At 37.3% G+C, this 17,858-nt stretch overlaps 1 pseudogene; it reads left to right on the top strand.

The window, feature by feature from the left end:
* Positions 1-4,253: 4,253 nt before the first annotated feature.
* LOC122220713 overlaps positions 4,254-17,858 on the top strand; it is a 54,894-nt pseudogene continuing 41,289 nt past the window's right edge.

Genomic DNA, 17,858 nt, shown 5'->3' with positions numbered 1-17,858 from the left:
TCAGTAGGAATTATGTGTTACATAGTTATATATAGCACATAATTAAAAACAAAATATACTTAATTGTATGAGAATTTGTTGAGGACTATTCACCAGACTGGTCATTCAGTGAACTTGTTCAAACTGAAAATTACGTAAGTGGATATTTTAAGGAATAAATCTCAAAAACATGGAAAATCCTTTGCCCCATTTACTTCGTGTCAATTTTCTGAGATTTGTTGGCATTTTTTTTTTGTGACATTTTCCCCTCAGACTGCTTTTTGTTAAATAAATATATAAATAAACAAATAAATAAATATACAAACAAACAAACCACAGAATAATTTTCCTAGATAGGAAAACAAGTCACAGATGTATTCCTATTACCTACCTTTGAGGTCAACATTGCATTCTGGTTTTGATGAAAATAGAATAAAGTACACAACCATTATTTGATATGAATTAAAATTCCTATCATTGCCATCTGTATTTGTTCTACTAACATCATTCACCTTACCTTTGAAATATAAAGAATGCCTGTGGCAACCAGCCTCTGCCTGTTGGTTCTGTTCTTTCCTTGAAGAGTATTTTCATTAATGATTAAAATGGTATTTTGCTCTTACTAGACATGTGTACATTTCTCTCCATCTTGCTAGAGCTGGGAGCTGGATGCTCAGATATGATGCAGTTTGGTGGCTGAGTGCTCTGGGACCTAACTTGGGTTTGAATTGTGGCTTGGATACTTACCAGGTGTGTGGCTTCGGACAAGTTACTTCTCTAAGTTTGTTTCCTCCCTTCAAAATGAGGTTAATTAAAGCATTAACTGAAGAGTTGTGGAAAAGATTTTTTCTTCTTATTTTTTTTTAATGTTTATTTTTGAGAGAGAGAGAGAGGCACACTGCAAACAGGGGAGGGGCAGAGACAGAGGGAGACACAGAATCTGAAGGAGGCTCCAGGCTCTGAGCTGTCAGCACAGAGCCCAATGCAGGGTTTGAACCCATGAACTGTGAGATCATGACCTGAGCTGAAGTTGGACTCTTAATCGACTGAGCCACCCATGCACTCTGAAAAGATTTTTTTAATGTTTATTTATTTTTGAGAGAGAGAGAGAGAGAGAGAGAGAATGAATGAGCCAGGAAGGGGCAGAGAGAGGGAGACACAGAATCCAAAGCAGGTTCTAGGCTCCATATTGTCAGCACAGAGCCCTACAAGGGGCTCAAACTCACCAACCTCAAGATCATGACCTGAGTTGAAGTTGGATGTTTAACCGACTGAGCCACCCAAGCTCCCCAAAATAATTTCATTTTTTAAATGTTTATCCATTTTTGAGAGAGAGAGGGAGAAAGAGGTAGATAGGGAGAAAGTGTAAGCAGGGGAGAGGCAGAGGATCAGAGCAGGCTCTGCAATGACAGCAGCAAGATGGACACAGGGCTCAAACTCATAAACCGTGAGATCTTACCTGAGCTGAAGTCAAAAGCTCAACTGACTGAGCCATACACATGCCCTGAGTTGTGGAAAAGATTTAAAAGGTAATTCAAATAAAGTCCTTGGTAAAGTGCATGAAACATAGTAAACGTTCAATAAATGATAGTTATTGGTGTTATAAACTTTCTGTAACATGACATGATTGAAAAACTAATGGACTAGTGATCAGAAATACCAGATCTTTCCCAGTGTCCCTTCCAACTGTGGCATTCTATAGGGTATGATTAGGTCCTTAATATCCATGACTTGCAAGACTATTGGGTGTATTTTAGTAATATCAAATAAAAAAATAGTTACTAAGGAGTTATCATGAATATTTATGTGTGAAGAAACACTAGATTAACCAGAAAGGTAACTGGGAAAATGACTTTAAGAGCAAAACTATTGCTTCTTCTTAGGGGAGCAAGCAATTGTGATATAGGATTTAAGGCAAAGAAGATAGAACAAGTCATTGAATCATTATTATTGGCATTGCATGCTTCTTAGAAACTAAGCATTTCACAAAGATGCCTTCTTTGTATTTTAGAATCGTAGATTAAGATGTTGCAAATTTAATTCAGCTTAACAATATTGATTATGCTCAATCATTTATTTTATTTATTTATTTATTTATTTATTTATTTATTTATTTATTTATTTATTTTAAATGCGGAGGGAAAGGAAAAAAAGTTAGACAGGGAGAGAGCCAAACCATAAGAGACTCTTAAAAACTGAGAATAAACTGAGGGTTGATGGGGGGTGGAAGGGAGGGGAAAGTGGGTGGTGGGCATTGAGGAGGGCACCTGTTGGGATGAGCACTGGGTGTTGTATGGAAACAAATTTGGCAATAAATTTCATATCAACCATTTAGTTTCAAGGTAAATATGGTGCTGTTTTGAATGTTCTGTTGTAGTTTGGTTAGGATCCAAAGGCATCCTTCATTAGCTTCTTTATTAGTACATTTAAATACTCCCTTGGCTTAATTAAGCTTCAAATGACTTTATTCTCTGATTCAGCGGTGTTTGTGTTCAAGAGACTTACCAAGCTTCCTTATAAATCTTCCCACAGCAGATGTTGAGATGCATGTGGCATGGGGTGACTCAGGTTTTGGGTAATGGCCCATGCTTCTTGAATTTAGGGAAGTGATGACTTTTGTTGCTACCACACTTCTGTGGCCCTATGTATATATCTCTTTGTCTAAGCCACTTAGGAACAAGAGAATAGTTCCAGGTGGACTCAGTCAGATGATCTTCTATGGTGCCCACCCCTGAGGTATTACATTTGAGAGGTAACATTGGTAGCAACATATCATGAACTAATAACTCGTTAGGATTCACTCAATGCCTTCCTTCCACTAGCACTGAAAATCCCCCAAAGACTACCCCACATGTGTCCTGATATTAACCATCAAACTGATGTTAATGAATGAGATTTAAGTAGCTAATTCCAATTTCTCTCTCTAAACAGGCAAAGTAGAGGGAGATCTAACTCCCTAGAATAGCACTAGAATAGAACTTTCTGTGATGGTGGAAATGTTCTATATCTATGGTAGCCACTTGCCATATGTGGATATTGAGCATTTGAAATGTAGATAGATAATTGAGAAATTGAATTTTAAAATTTATTTCAGTTTAATTAATTTAAAAGCCCCAAAAAGTCACTGGTTACATTCATGCTTACACAATAAATGTTATAAAAATATATTTGGTCCCAAAGGAGAGGGATTTAGACTTACTAATGGGAAAATAAGTTAAAAAAAAAAAAAAGAATTCTGCCTCATCTAAGGGACTCTGAGCTGATTTTGTAGGTGGCAGGAAGGAAAGAGCCTCTAGTTTTTCATTTTTTGTTGGTTTACCTAATGGATTTGAGAAAATTCAACAAGTATTCTTTGTGAAGGACTGGAGAAACCTATAGGGAGTTATATACCATATATCTACACCCATATTTATCTATTCTCATGTGTTTAGAAGTCATTTCCATTTTATTCTGAGTACAATCTTCACAATAAAAATTAAAACAAAGGTTGACATACCTAAGATTTCTTTAATTTTATTTGTTTGGGAGAAAGAATTATTTTAGAGGTTGAGGAAAATATGTTTCTGGCCATATTCCCTCTCCCATTAAAACATATTTATTTTACTATGTATTATTTCACCCATTTCATCATTACTATAATTTTCTCATTTTGAATCATAAGACATTTCATGTGATATGAGAGGACAATTCCCTTTGTGGAGAAAGGTCTCTTGCTCATTGTTGTATCCCCAGTGCCTAGAACAATATCTGACAAATGATAGGTATCCCATAATATTTGTTGAATAAATGAGCAAATTAAAGACAGTGTCTTCTTTTAAAGTAGTGCTAGTTTCTGGCATCTCCTTGTTACTTTGATGTTGCTGTTTGGGCAAGGAATATGCAAACAAATAGACAAACATGAGCTTGGCTGGACAACTGAAAACTGATTAGTTCTCCGAGACTCAATTCAGCCCACGCTATTTCTCAGGCATCTGAAATCTGGTTGTAGTTTGCTCAGAAATGTGTGTACTCATTGTGTGCAGAGGGATTTTTATATCAACTGGCATCTTCTCTTTTTGTTTAATGACTAGAAACCAAACCATGTTAAAGACTGGAAGAAATTAGCAACTGTTTAACATCTGAAGACAAAAGAGTTTCTATTTGGGGGAAATGAAACAATTAGTCCTGGGGTCGCTCTTTCTCCTTTACCTTCCCTGTTCATTGCTAGAGGTGTCATGGTTAGTTAACAAGAGGAATTTATCAAGGTAGATCTGATACATTACATGATCTCCACCATGTATAACTCAGCACCATGGGAGTATGATTCACGAGTTTTTCATTTAGCTTTGGAGAATGTTCCATTTGTCATTTGCAGTATTTTCATGGGCTTCCTCCAGAAGTTTATTCTGCAGATGGGCAATAAGACGTGTGACAGACTTGAAGAGAATGCTGCCAGCAAGAATTACCCAAACTATATCCTCTGGGGACTGACCATAAGCTCATGTCTGCAAGGAATAGAATTCTGGAGTGACTGGCCCACTAAGAGTCCCATAAACCACGCGAGAAGATGGGGGAAAGTGACAGTTGGTGGGAAAATACTTCCATTCTGCTGAGATTAAGTCTGACCTGATAGATCCTTTCAGTCTGCATGTGAATAAAAGCTGGTTCTGTTTTGCTGCAGGCCTTAAAAAGGTAAGGGACAAGAGAGTTAAAAGTAATCGTAAAAAGCCAGTTCCCAAGCACAGTAATTATGCAGTTCTAAGAATTATGACTCAATTATCATTCCCCTTGCTATACAAAGACAAAACCTTCAAGATTCGACTAATTTGGATGCCTGTAGGAAATTATGGTTTCTGAGTTACTATAGAAAGCAGCAGCTGAAATTTTGCTTGCTAAAAAACTGGTGTGAGGTAGGGTTGCTCCCAGTGGTGTTCTCTCAGTTAAAATGTGTCTGCATTTTCTGTTACTCATGTCTGATGTTTGGTTAACAAGTTGACTCTAACCAACAATGGGCCCAGCCTTATTACAATGGGTCTATCCTTAAGGTACTTTTTTTCCTGCAGCATAACCCAGAATCTTCATTTTTAAGTTTTATTATTTTTGTTTTATAAAAATAATAACTGCAGAATAACACAAATTTATGAAGGCATACAATTCCTAAGTGCAGTGTTCAGTACACTTTACACATGTACTGCATTTCAATATCCTAGAAATTTCCCTCATGCCCCTCCTAGTCATTACCTCTGCAAAGATAACCACTACCACTATTCTGACTTCCTTCATAAAAGATTCCTTTTGCTTATTCCTGAATCTGCATTTTAATAAGAACCCCAAGGGATTCTTATGTACCTCAGAGTTTGAGAAACACCGACTTGAGGTTTTGAACATAAAGTGAAATAGAAATCTCTGATCCAGGTCCTTTAAATAAAACAAAGCACAAAATCCATGTGTTTAGATTGATCTATAGTGTGGTGATCACAAATCAATATCTTCAATTTCATCACGAAAGCTCCGCAAGGAAGTAAAATACAGCTTTGTGCCTGTACTAATATTGATGCCAAATATCAGAGAGGTTCACCTGAAGCCAGGCACCTGCAAATTCCTATTATCATAAACAGACCATGATGCTCCCTGGTCTCGGAGTACACTTCATTTGCATAGGCAGGAAATTCAGATTCAGGTCATGTTTTTCCCCTGTCAGCTGTGGTTTATTTTCCTTACCCATTCTAAATCTGTCATTTTCTGTCTCAGGTGTAAACTTTATGGTTTACTGTACTGTAATTTTAATATTGAATGCAATCTTACCAAGTTGTAGGAGGTGGCATACCTTTCAGTGAATCCAAATAAAGCTATAAATATTAAGATAGGAACCCTCCACATCCACTCTTTATGGTTTACAAAATCTTATTTTGGGTTGAAAAAGAAAATAATATTTTGCTTTTCTTTGGTCATCTTTCCCTATCCCTTTAGTAATATCTTATAATACTATATGATTCTTTTGACTTTCTGGGCCAGCTTCTGATGGCCTGCTTGCCCGATAGTCTATTCATCTCTTCTCGGCTAGCAGTGACTACTCAAATGCATTTAAATCTAGAGCTTGGGAGAGCATCACTTTGAATCAATATTTTCTAAGGAAATAGGCATTTGAACAAGGCTACATTAAATTTCTTTCATCTCTCATGTGGGTTGCAATAGGTCCAGCCACTCCCCAGAACATCTGAGGTATGATGATGTTTGATAATGTTTGTCAATGTCTACAGGTGATTATCCAAATATTTTCATTGCTTGTAGTCCCCATTACCATTCTCTACAAAGGAGGTACAACTTCCATGGATAGCAGTGGCTAGAATTAAGAAGATTCACCAAATCCTATCAAAGTTTACTCTCACTCTAACTGACTCCAACAGTCTTTATGATTCATGCAAATGCAATAAGTCAGATCATGGAATCTGTGCTGTCATATGACAAAGAGTAAAAATTTTGCACCCAAAATTTACATTTTATTCTTACCAAGTAAATCCTGTAAAGCAAAACCATGACTTATGAAGAGAGGAAATGAATAATGTTAATACCTATATTATATATTCACATGGGGTACCTGTATATCTATTTAGGTATTTCTAGTTACTTTTGAACAGCATTATTCACATCATGATGCATGAAGTGAACTTGTTTTGCTGTTAATTACACCAGCTTTTTGTTCAGTAGCACTAGGCTAAATGAAGCAAGTTAGTATCAACACTTCTTTAAAAAGGAAAAGTGACTTATATTTTCTTATGTAAAAATAGTACAGATGTATTATAAATTATAGACTGCAGAAAAGTAGAAAGAAGTGTGGGGGAGGAGGGGCAGGAAGTATTTGTTTTCACCATGCCAACAACCATTGCCGTTGTGATATATTTCCTTGTAAGCTTTTCCTGCCTGTAATTTTGGCTCTGTTGTGATCACTTAGTAGTCTATTTATTTCATTTCCTATTATCGTGATATTCCACATTACTGAAACACAATTATAAACACAATTGTTATAACACAATTATAAACACAATTGTTTATAAACACAATTTTTAACAGTTACATGCTTTACTTTGTGAATATAATATAGTTATTTATCATTTGTCTAATGTCGAGCAATTAGCCTGTTTCAAATTTTTCACCACTTAAAGTAGGTGGAGCGGGAAGAAAAAAAAAGAGGGGCACCCAGGTGGCTCAGTCGGTTAAGCATCTGACTTCAGCTCGGGTCATGATCTCATGGTCCATGGGTTCGAGCCCCACCTCAGGCTCTGTGCTGACAGCTCAGAGTCTGGAGCCTGCTTTGGATTCTGTGTCTCGCTCACTCTCTGCCTCTCCCCTGCTCATGCTCTGTCTCTCTCTGTCTCAAAAATAAATAAAACATTTTTAAAAATTTAAAAAAGAATGAATAAACATTAAAAAAACTTTTTTAAAAAAAAAAGGAAAAAAGGGAAAGAAGGAAGGAAGGAAAGAAAAGAAAAAAAAAGGGGGGAAAAAAAAGCAGGCTGAAAGTGAATGAAGGGGAAAGGCATGCAGGAAGGCAAGGCAACACTTATCTTTATTTTTTAAGTTTATTTATTTTGAGAGAGAGCACAAAGGGGGTAGGAGAGAGAGAGAGAGAGAGAGAGAGAGAGAGAGAGGGAGAATTCCAAGCAGGCTCTGCACAGTCATAGCCCAGAGCCCAATGCAGGGCTTGAACTCATGAACCAAACCATGAGATCATGAACTGACCCAAAAAGCAAGAGATGGACACTTAACTGAATGAGCCACCCAGGAGCCCCAGAAGGAAGGACTTTTATAAAGGAACCTGAATCTGCACCGTTTCCCCAGTCCAAAAGATAGTCCTTTACACTAGGTAGTTCTTCACCTTCTTTTGATTCATGACTAGAGACTTAACTTATGCATACAACAGGTTCCAAATCTCAAAACCCTAAGCTTACGGAAACAGAAATAGGTTTAAAATTAGCTCTCTTGTCCTTTTGCCAGGCCATATGAGCTTTAGCACACAGCATCTCATTTGACTCTCCAGTTAATTTTTGTGAAATAAATATTATTACCCCAAGTTTACAAATGAAAAAACAAACTCAGAAGCATTGAGTGTCTTCTCCCATGTCAGCTAGTAAGTTGTAAGGCCAGTGTTCATGTCCAGGTTTTGTGACTCCAATTTTACTTTGGTTCAAGTTTTCTATGGCTTCTTGATTTCTATTCACTTATTTGATTTCTCATGCCGGCAGTGCCCTGGCACTCTTGGATTTTGCCTGGACTTTGCTTCTTTGGTCTGGGCTTCTTGCCTAGTTCCCTCAACTCACTACTGCCCACGTCTCAATCTGTCAATCTGCCAACTTTGTTTAACTGAATTGTGTTCATTTAAGAAAACTTCCTTTGGTGTATTTTAGACAATGAGGAGACTTTATTAGAATATGTAGTAGATATATTTCTCCTTAAATGTAACCACTGCTTCCTTGTTCACTTAAAGGTCTGATATATTCCTCTGCCAATAGTCTCTTGTGTGCCTATATCACCATGCTTGGTACAGGAAAGCAGGTGTTCTTCCTGTAAATTCCCCATATTGATCCAGTTGCTATCCCATTGTGGAAAACACTACTAATTGTTTGTCGACCTCATGTCATGTTCCTGGAAACATAGAGTCCCTTTCCCATATGACTGAGTTCTGGCCATTAGAATGTGAGTGAAAGTCCTATGTGCCATTTCCAGGCCTGGAAAAGTCTTGCATGTGTATTCAATTCTTCACACTCATTTTCCCCCCACTGGCTTGAAGCAGACCTTTGAAGCCACATGTTGAAGATGGTAGAGCTACAGAAAAAAAGAACCTGGGTTCCTGAATCATCGCCTGAAAGAGAGCCAGCTACCAACAAGGAAAACCCCTTTAGGACTTTACAAGAACAAGAACTTTTTTCTTGCTTGTCCCATCATACAGTTTGGGGTTTATATGGTTCACCAGTTAGCCTACTCTAACAAGTACAGCCATGAACATCTTTGTAATTGCTAATTAAGGAGAACCTCTTTAGTGTTGTGGTTTGACTAGATAGCAGAATTAAAGACATTCATTTTTTTTCTTTTTTTTTTTTAATTATATTAATTCAAATTCAAGTTCGTTAACATACAGTGTAGTATTGATTTCAGGAGTAGAATTTATAATTCACCACTTACACATAACACCCAGTGATCATCCCAACAGGTGCTCTCAATGCCCATCACCACTTTAGCCCATCCCTCCCACCTTCCCTCCAGCAACCCTCAGTTTGCTCTCTGTATTTAAGAGTCTCTTATGGTTTGCCTCCCTCTCTGTTTTTATCTTATTTTTCCTTCCCTTCCCCTGTGTTCATATGTTTAGTTTCTTAAATTCCAAATATAGTGATATCATATATGTCTTTCTCTGCCAGACTTTTTTGCTTAGCATAATAACCTCCAGTTCACCATCCATGTTGTTGCAAATGGCAAGATTTCATTTTTAAATGGTAATTTTCAAAAGGAGTTTGTGTATGTGAGTGTGCATGTTTGTGTGTGTATATCAACTACATTTGAGGAGATAGAACTCTTACAGTTCCTTCAAGCTTTTAATCTATAAAACAAATCTCTGTATCAATATTTTGCTTTTTCAAATGGCATTTGGTCACATTCCATTAACAGAATCTCCTCCCAGGGTTGGAAGGGAACAGATCCTTGTGAGAGTAAAGTTCATAACCCAGTACGCAGATGCAGCCCTAGGACAATGCCAACAATCTGCAGAGAAACACATGTGGTCACCTTTTAGGTAGGACTGCTAAGGCAGAATGGACCTGCTCCCTCTGTCCATTGTAACTGCCAGCCACAGAGTGTCATGAGCCTGACAGGTCATTCTTCAGGCTGTTGGAGATGTGATAAAGGATTATTTAAGAGGCTTGATAACTTATAAGGGTGTGAGAGGCATCAGAGGAAATTACATCAGTGTTTAAATCCAGCAGATTAGAGGATTCAAGGGTCCATTAACAGAAATCAGTCAGAAGGAGGAAGAACTTGTTTTGAGAAGAAGACTGTGTTCTACTTTGGTGGTGTTGATCCTGAGGCCAGCCAGCAGCCACTCCTGTTTCAGTTAGTAAATATCCTCTTTTCTCTCAGTAGGCCTGTCTGTTCTGTTAGATAACCTAATTCCCTTATCTCTGCCTTTGACGTGTGTTTTAGCACACTACCGAGTGATATCACATGGATTTCTACGTATTAACATGTTTTGGAGATATCTTTCCAGAAACTGAAATTAAAAAAAAAAGAAAAGAAAAAGCAAAGAGAAAGAAACCAAGTATAATTTATCCATATTTTATTTAATTCCGTCCTGTTTCTTAAAGGTAGGAAAAAAAACTAAGGAAGGGAAGAAAGAGAAGGAAGGGAAACAAAGGAAAGAAGAGAATGAAGGAAGGAAGGAAAGATGGAAGGAAGAAAGGATGAGCGTAAGAGAGAAAGAGAAAAAGAAGAAAGAAAGAAAGCAAGAAAGAGAAAGAGATAGGAAAGAGGGAAGAAAAGGAAGAGAAAAAAGAAAAGAAAAGAAAAAATAAAAGAAAGGAAAAGAAAAGAAAAAAGGAGGGAGGAAGGAAGAGGGAGAGAGGGAAGCAGGAAGGAAAAGAAAGAAGGGAAGAAAAGAGAGAGTAGAGAAAGGCCAATATCCTTGATGAACATAGATGCAAAAAACCTCAACAAAATACTAGCAAACCACATTCGACAATGCATTAAAAGAAGCATACACCATGATCAAGTGGCATTTTTAGATTTATTTATCTCACCAGTTGGTCTGCCCTCCTGAGAACAACCATGAACATTTTTGCATAGCAACATCACTGAGTGAAAACACCTCACAAGTCAAAGTTAACTACCAAAAGATATTCACCAAAGTAATCCCACCATCACTTTAGCTGAGTTGTGGGAACAAATCCTCATGGTTCTGGATAAATGAAAAATTCATTTAAAATGTAATTTTAGTTTCTAAGTTACAGCCCAACTCCAAGCTTCGTATTTCTAGCAGCCTGTACCTTTGATCCTCTTCAGTCACCCTGTTCCCAGGGTCACATCCTGAACAACCATCACCTGAAACAACTGAAATATCCCGCTGATAACAGCCCTCCTCATTCCAGAAATCTCACTCCATTGCTTCTGATACATGTGATCTTTAAGCTCACTGAAGTTTCTGATGCTCTGGCCACCTCTACTTTCTCACAGGCCATCATCTACTCCCCCACCCCAGTTCGACACCTCCCTGTCTGAATTCCTTCTGATCCAGCCTAGACTTCATGGCACAGTGTTTCAAAAACTTTCTCATCAGAATTACTTCCCTCTGTGCCAGCTCTGCTAATTGAAGACCCTTCTCAGACCTATCACTTGCTCTCTGCTCCTGTGCCCAGACTCCTGGAGACACAAAGAATATCATGCTGCCTGTCACCTCAGCTGACCTCCCCAGGCCACTGAGTCATGCTTTGGTTAGCCCTCTTTCCTATTCCCTTCAGTGGCTGTCCCTAATGTCCATCACTCTCTCCAGGCAGCATATCCCATCCCCAACCCCTTCTCATTCAGCAGGTAATTCTTCACAGTTTACAGGGGGAAAAAAAGAAAAAAAAATGTGTCGATCAGGAAAGATCTTTCTCACCCTCCTTTCTCCATAGAAATATGCTTAGCCATAACTGTGCCATCTTTTTCTCATGTCCTAAAGGAAGAAAACTTCTCCCTAAGCCTCACTCCTCCATCTGTTCCTCTGTTCCTTAGATCCTATTTGCTCTGTGTTACTTAAGGTCTTTATACTACCAATGATCTCATGTCTTTCCTGCATCACCAACTTCCTCTCAACTGGATCCCTCCCTCAGCACCATATAAATATGTTCACCTTTCTCACATTTAATGAAGAGCCTACCTTTGACCTATCCTTACTTCTTCCTTCTCAAGTACTCTGCCTGTAAAAGTTGTTTGTACTTTCTGTCTCCACATCCCTTTTAGCATCCCTCAACCTTTTGCAGCTTGCTACTACTTCAACCACACCTTGAGATTATTCTAGTGAGGATCATTTCAATGGCTTCCAAGTTTCTAAACTTAAAGTCTCGGGTTTTGTTCTCTTACTTGGCCTCCCTGCAGTATTTGATGCTCCTGGTCTATCCCACCTTTTCAAGTATTTTCTCCTGGCTCTAGAATAACATTCTCCCTTGTTCCTCCTTTTACCTTTCTCACCAGTCTTTTTCAGTCTGCTTCCTGGACTCTTCTTCCTATACGTATCCAAAAAATATTTAAAAACGTATTACCGGCATCCCAGTGAACTTCTGGCCTGAGCTCAATATATCAAGGCTCCGATGTGGCAATATTTTGCAGGTTGTGGCTGCCAGCACAGGCCTGTGGGCTTTAACAGTCTACCCACACCATGATCATGAAGTTTGGTGGCAACGTCAGTTTACACCAAGTCATATATGGTGCTATCAGTTTCCCTGAGGAGGAGGAAGGGGCCCTCACTCCCGCACCAGAGAGCAATTAAATTTGGGAAAGTGTACACTTTCACATATCTCAGGAAATAAGCATTCCCTAGCCGTGTGAATGGCCTGGTTTTCTTTCATCATAAAGCATTGTGCACTTGTCCATGAAGCTGGTAAACATTTTGATCAGTAAGCAAGATGCCTATAAAATTGGTGACTGGTTGCTCTTAGAAGCTAGAATACCTCCTGTGCTTCCACAGACTCCTCCCTACCACCTAGATGACACACACAACCAACAAGCACCAGAGCTCCTGAGAGACCATAATGACCAAAGCTGACATCTGTTCCTTGGCCATTACTCTCTGGCAAGTGACCATCAAGGAGATGCCTCACTCAGGAGACCTGTACACTGTGATGGCCTATAATCTTCATCCATCTCTCTCAGCAGCCTCTCTTCACTGATTCTGTCTCTGGGAAAAGGCTTGGGAAGATCATCTAATGCTACTGGATGGCCAGTGCTTTCCAGCAGCCAAGTGCGGCACTTATGGTTGACTTTAATTCTTCAAAAACTAAATTTGGGGGTTCCTGGCTGGTTCAGTCGGTAGAGTTGTGTAACTCTTGATCTCAGGTTTGCGAGTTCAAGCTCCATGCTGAGTGTGAAACCTACTTAAAAAAATTGTTTTTAATTAAAAGCTGAATTTGGCTGACTCTAAACTGTATCAAGATAAGCTTTTGACTTTGTTTCTATTTATTTTTAAAGAAGTGAATATGTAGAAAGAAACATTTATAGGAGAGATTTTTAGAAAATAAGGTTCTAAGATGTAAAGAAACATTTCCGAATTCTTGGAAACTTTATCATTTGTGATTCTACTTCCTCAAGGGAAAATTGTTTTTAAGTGGCCTTTAATTGAATTAGAAAACGAAGCTTATACCATATATATAACTTGTATGTAAGTCCTATGATATGATTTATAAAGTATCTCAAGGCTTTGATTTCATCAGATAATGAGGGTGGAAGACAGACTGAGTGGGCTCACAACGTGGCATTGGAACTTGGCTGTGTGTGAGCTTGAACAAGTCACTGAATTTCACAGAGAACCTCTGTGCCCAGGTGCACGATTGCTCTCACAGCTACCCTGTGAGGACATGTCAAGTGCTCAGGACAGCACCTGGCCCATAGCAGTCACTCAGTATACAACAGGTATACTGTCTTTGTTATAGCTTTGTTATTATGCTGGCTTCTCTTGGAGCAAAAAGAAATAAAAATCTAATAATAACCAAAAAAAAAAAAAAAAATGAATGCATCATCTTGAACCTAAAGTAAAAATTGTCTTAAAAAAATCTCAAAAAAATATCTCTGAACCACAAATTTCTATTCACCTTATATATTTATGTATGTTATGCCCCTAACACACACCCCTTAGAGTGGCCTAAATGGTTTGAAAACCCTATTATTCAAAAAGTATAAAAATGTCAGGGATCCAAAACCTATCTAGATTAAATAAATGCATTCAGGGCCCTCCAAAATTCCACATTCTCACAAAAAGGGATGAGAAAAGAGAGTAAAACCGTATCTCAAATGTAGTACTGTCATTAGTCTCTCCTTATTTGTGTTCTTTATTTTTTTCAATTTTTGGTGTGAAGACAAAGGTCTTATTCCTTCTAGTCTAATTCAAGAACTTTAATGGCAACAAATACACTGATTGTGCACCTATTGTGTGCCTGGCACCGTTCAGGGCACTTGGAGCAGTCTCTGCTTTCATGGAGCTTGAAGTCGAATGTGGTTCTTAAAAAAAGGGCTCCAGTGCTATTTTAGCAGGTGTCGGTATTGTCTATGCTCATCTTTTAACATCGTATATTAAATTAAAATTGACATTTTAAAGTCTAACTTATAGTAACATAAATATTAAATGCTGGAGTCAGGAATAAAATTATATCTCTTTGTGTATATTTTGATATGTATGTTTTAATTGATCAAGTGCCTACTCTGTGCTAGAAAATGTGAAATTTTAGTTTTCTTTTATGTAAAATTAGAAAGAATGCTATTATCATTATAGATCTTATTGAGCAGTTTCGGTAAGTGGCTTTTTTGGCTTTGCTGAAATTTAAATGCATTACATCCAAATTTTGGGCCAGTAGAGCAGAAAAAAAGTCCTAAACAGTTTATTCAAGGTAAAACATATCCACGTGGAGTTTTTCCAAGAAGAAAGCATATTTCATAATATGCATAATTGTGTTTCTTTCCGGAGCTTGAATAAACTAAATATTGACAAATTCGTCTCTAAGAAACCCATTACAAATACAATTAATAAAAGTCCCCTACTTCCCACACGTCTATCATACTATTACATGTGACACCTGATTAATATGTCATTAATAATTGCAACTATGTAATGTCCCAATCATCCAAGTGGGTACCCACTTCATTAAATTAACAATTATTTGTGTAATCCTCATAATGGTCTGGTAGGAAAAGCTGTGTACTTTTTTATTCTACACAATGGCAAAAAAGGAGGTATTTTATTTCATTTATTACTTTTTTTGTTTCAAGTTTTTATTTAAATTTCATTTAGTTAGCATATAGTGTAATATTGACTTCAGGAATAGAATTTAATGATTCATCACTTACATATGACACCCAGTGCTCATCACAACCCAGGCATCATCAAAAATGAGGTATTAAACGTGGTGTATAATATAATAATAGCTAATATTAGTTGCTTACTTAACAAAGTACTTATATAAATCTATTTAATCTTAATAAGTCTCAATGATCGGATACTATTATCCCCATTGTAAAGTTGAGGAAATTGAGACACAGAGGACTAAGAAACTCACCCACAGTGACACAGACACAGTAGAAGAAATGGAGTGGAGGCTTGACTCTGTGTAGTCTGGTTCAAGGACCTGTTCTTGTCCCCCATGCCACATTCTCATATACCAGTCTCCTTCCCAAAACAATTTGCTGCTGTCTCTTTTTACTTGCTAAAACATAAAAGTTTTCTTCCATTTTTTTTAATCCTAAGAAAAATGTTCAAAAGTATGACCTGCTTCTCTGTCTCATCTCAAGTAATAATGGTTCTGGTATTCTGGACATTGATTTAGATGCTTCTTTTTATCTCTAGGTTCTTTGAAAGCACCTATCATTATAATGCCTATGCACTCAGACAAATATATGAGACATGCTTTAAAAAAGAGAGAGAAATTTCCCCATGGTCTCTATTACATTTTAATAGTGTGAAGAATAATGCAGTGGACAGATAATGGAGTAAAGCAAGGAATTGTGGGAGGAAGCTTCTTTAGTGTTTTTTGACTGAATCACCATATAAAAACTCAGACCTTGGCTACCCAGGCTTAGATTTCTGAATCTTGGACCAAAAAGAGAAGTAATGGTAACACTGTCCTGCAATAGTTTAAACCCTATGATATACATGTAATCCATGCACTGCCAGAGATTTACAGTGGAGGACAAGGCTAAATGTTAAAGCGTTTTAATTAGGTTTTCTTGTACTTCCAATAAGAACTGTCTTCGGATAAGATACACAGTGAGTCTGCCTTACAGTGAATTCTACAGTATAGTACAATCAGAGCACTGCGTGAGAAAGAATCTAAGTTGTTTGCATATCAGATATGACTGCATAAATTATTAGTGAAACAAAAATGCGATGTCTAAAGATACTAGAAACACATTAGGATAAAATCTAACTCTATGTTCTCATGTTTTCATATTCTTCTGGGCATGAGTGCCTTTTTTTCCTCATTTATTTACTTGTAAATAATGTGATTAATTTAATGATTTTAATTTTACTGGGTCTGTTTTCTCCAAGTTGGGAGTGTAACGGAGGCATATTCAGAGCCATGTTCAGGCTCTGCCCTTATGGGAGATATCTCAGATGGTAGTAATGGCCATTTGTCACTCTCACCTGTCACTCTTTGTCAGGCCTCGAGTCAGCAGGCAGAGAGGTAAGGCCCTGTCTTACAAAACCCTTCTGAAATTGTTCATGCTAGTGGCAATGTGCCAAAGAGTTGCTGATGCCCTGGGGAAAGGCAGGGAACTTCCTGCTTAGAAACAGCTCTGTGGATCGCCCCAAAAGCGATTCTTGCTGTGGCTGCCATGAAGGGCGCAGACAGAAAACAAGGAAATCTGTTTAAATTCAGTATTAGTTCCAAATGTCACTTTTGGTGATATAATTTTGAAAGAAGAAAATTAATTGTGATGGATGTTCAGTAACTTAGAAGACAAGAATTACAAAAGACACATAATAATTTACATTACCAAAAAGACCTTTAACATTCAGAATTTAAAGTACTTTTCTTTCCTGAAAGCAGTATAGTTCCTATTGCCCAAAGAGATTTGTGGCTTAGTGGTTCCAGACTTTTTGATTTTATTTATGCTAAGTGAAATACACAGTACCTGATGCTTTAAAAAAAAAAAAAAAAACATAACAACACTTATTTTTGAATATGGTAATATTTATACAGAAATTTCTCACCCTATATTGCTTCAAAATATATATATAAGAAAAATTAACGAATTCATGGTGTGCTTACAATGAGACTTCATAAAAGGTGGATCTTTCACTTCTAAACCCATTTTCACTTACAAGGTACCTTGATCATAATTAGAATATTTTATTGTTATTTAATTTTTATTTTCTTACAGCAACTGCATTAAGCCTTTTTGAGTAACATTACATGATAATATCACATTATATTAATCTTCAAAGTGACTGCAAACAATCAGTGGTGATGGAGGTTAGTTTGTTGTATGCTGATTTCTTTTTGTTGTTGATGTTCGATTAAAAGCAACATACAGTAAAAGAAAGTTAGTAAGATAGATTTCCTGAATAAAGGATTCACCTTAGACATTGTTTTGTTGAACATCTGTGTCTTCTGTCTCTTTCTATATTGAGCCACCAGTCCTCACAGTATTGAGTTTACAAAAAGTAATTATTTATAATGTCTGTAATGTTACACTTTACTTATCATTACATCATACTTTTCAATATTATAACCACTGTACTATGATATATTTCTCTCTATCCTTCCTTAGTCTTATTTTTACCTGAGCTTTTTAGTTACTAAAAATTTAAAACCAGTGTCTTTATTTTATTTTATTTTTTTTATTTTAGAGAGAGAGTGACAGAGCAAATGCAAGCAGGGGAGAGGGGCAAAGAAAGAGAGGCGAGAGAGAGAGAGAGAGAGAGAGAGAGAGAATCTTAAGCAGGCTCCACACTCAACATTGAGCCTGACACAGGGAGCCCACAACCCATGGAGCCCACAACCTTGGGAAATCAAGAGTTGGCCCACTCAACCCACTGAGCTACCCAGGCACCCCACAAGTATCTTTATTTCTGAAATCAAATCAATGCAGTCATAATTATCCACTATTTATATACTGTTATTTTTGAAATCTATAGCCATATTCACTGCCAAAAAAATAGTATTTTA

This window comes from Panthera leo, chromosome B2, assembly GCF_018350215.1.
Source record: "Panthera leo isolate Ple1 chromosome B2, P.leo_Ple1_pat1.1, whole genome shotgun sequence".
In the NCBI taxonomy this organism is placed as follows: Eukaryota; Metazoa; Chordata; class Mammalia; order Carnivora; family Felidae; genus Panthera; species Panthera leo.
The sequence above is the reverse complement of the archived record's forward strand: the minus strand, read 5'-3'. Positions and strand labels throughout refer to the sequence as shown.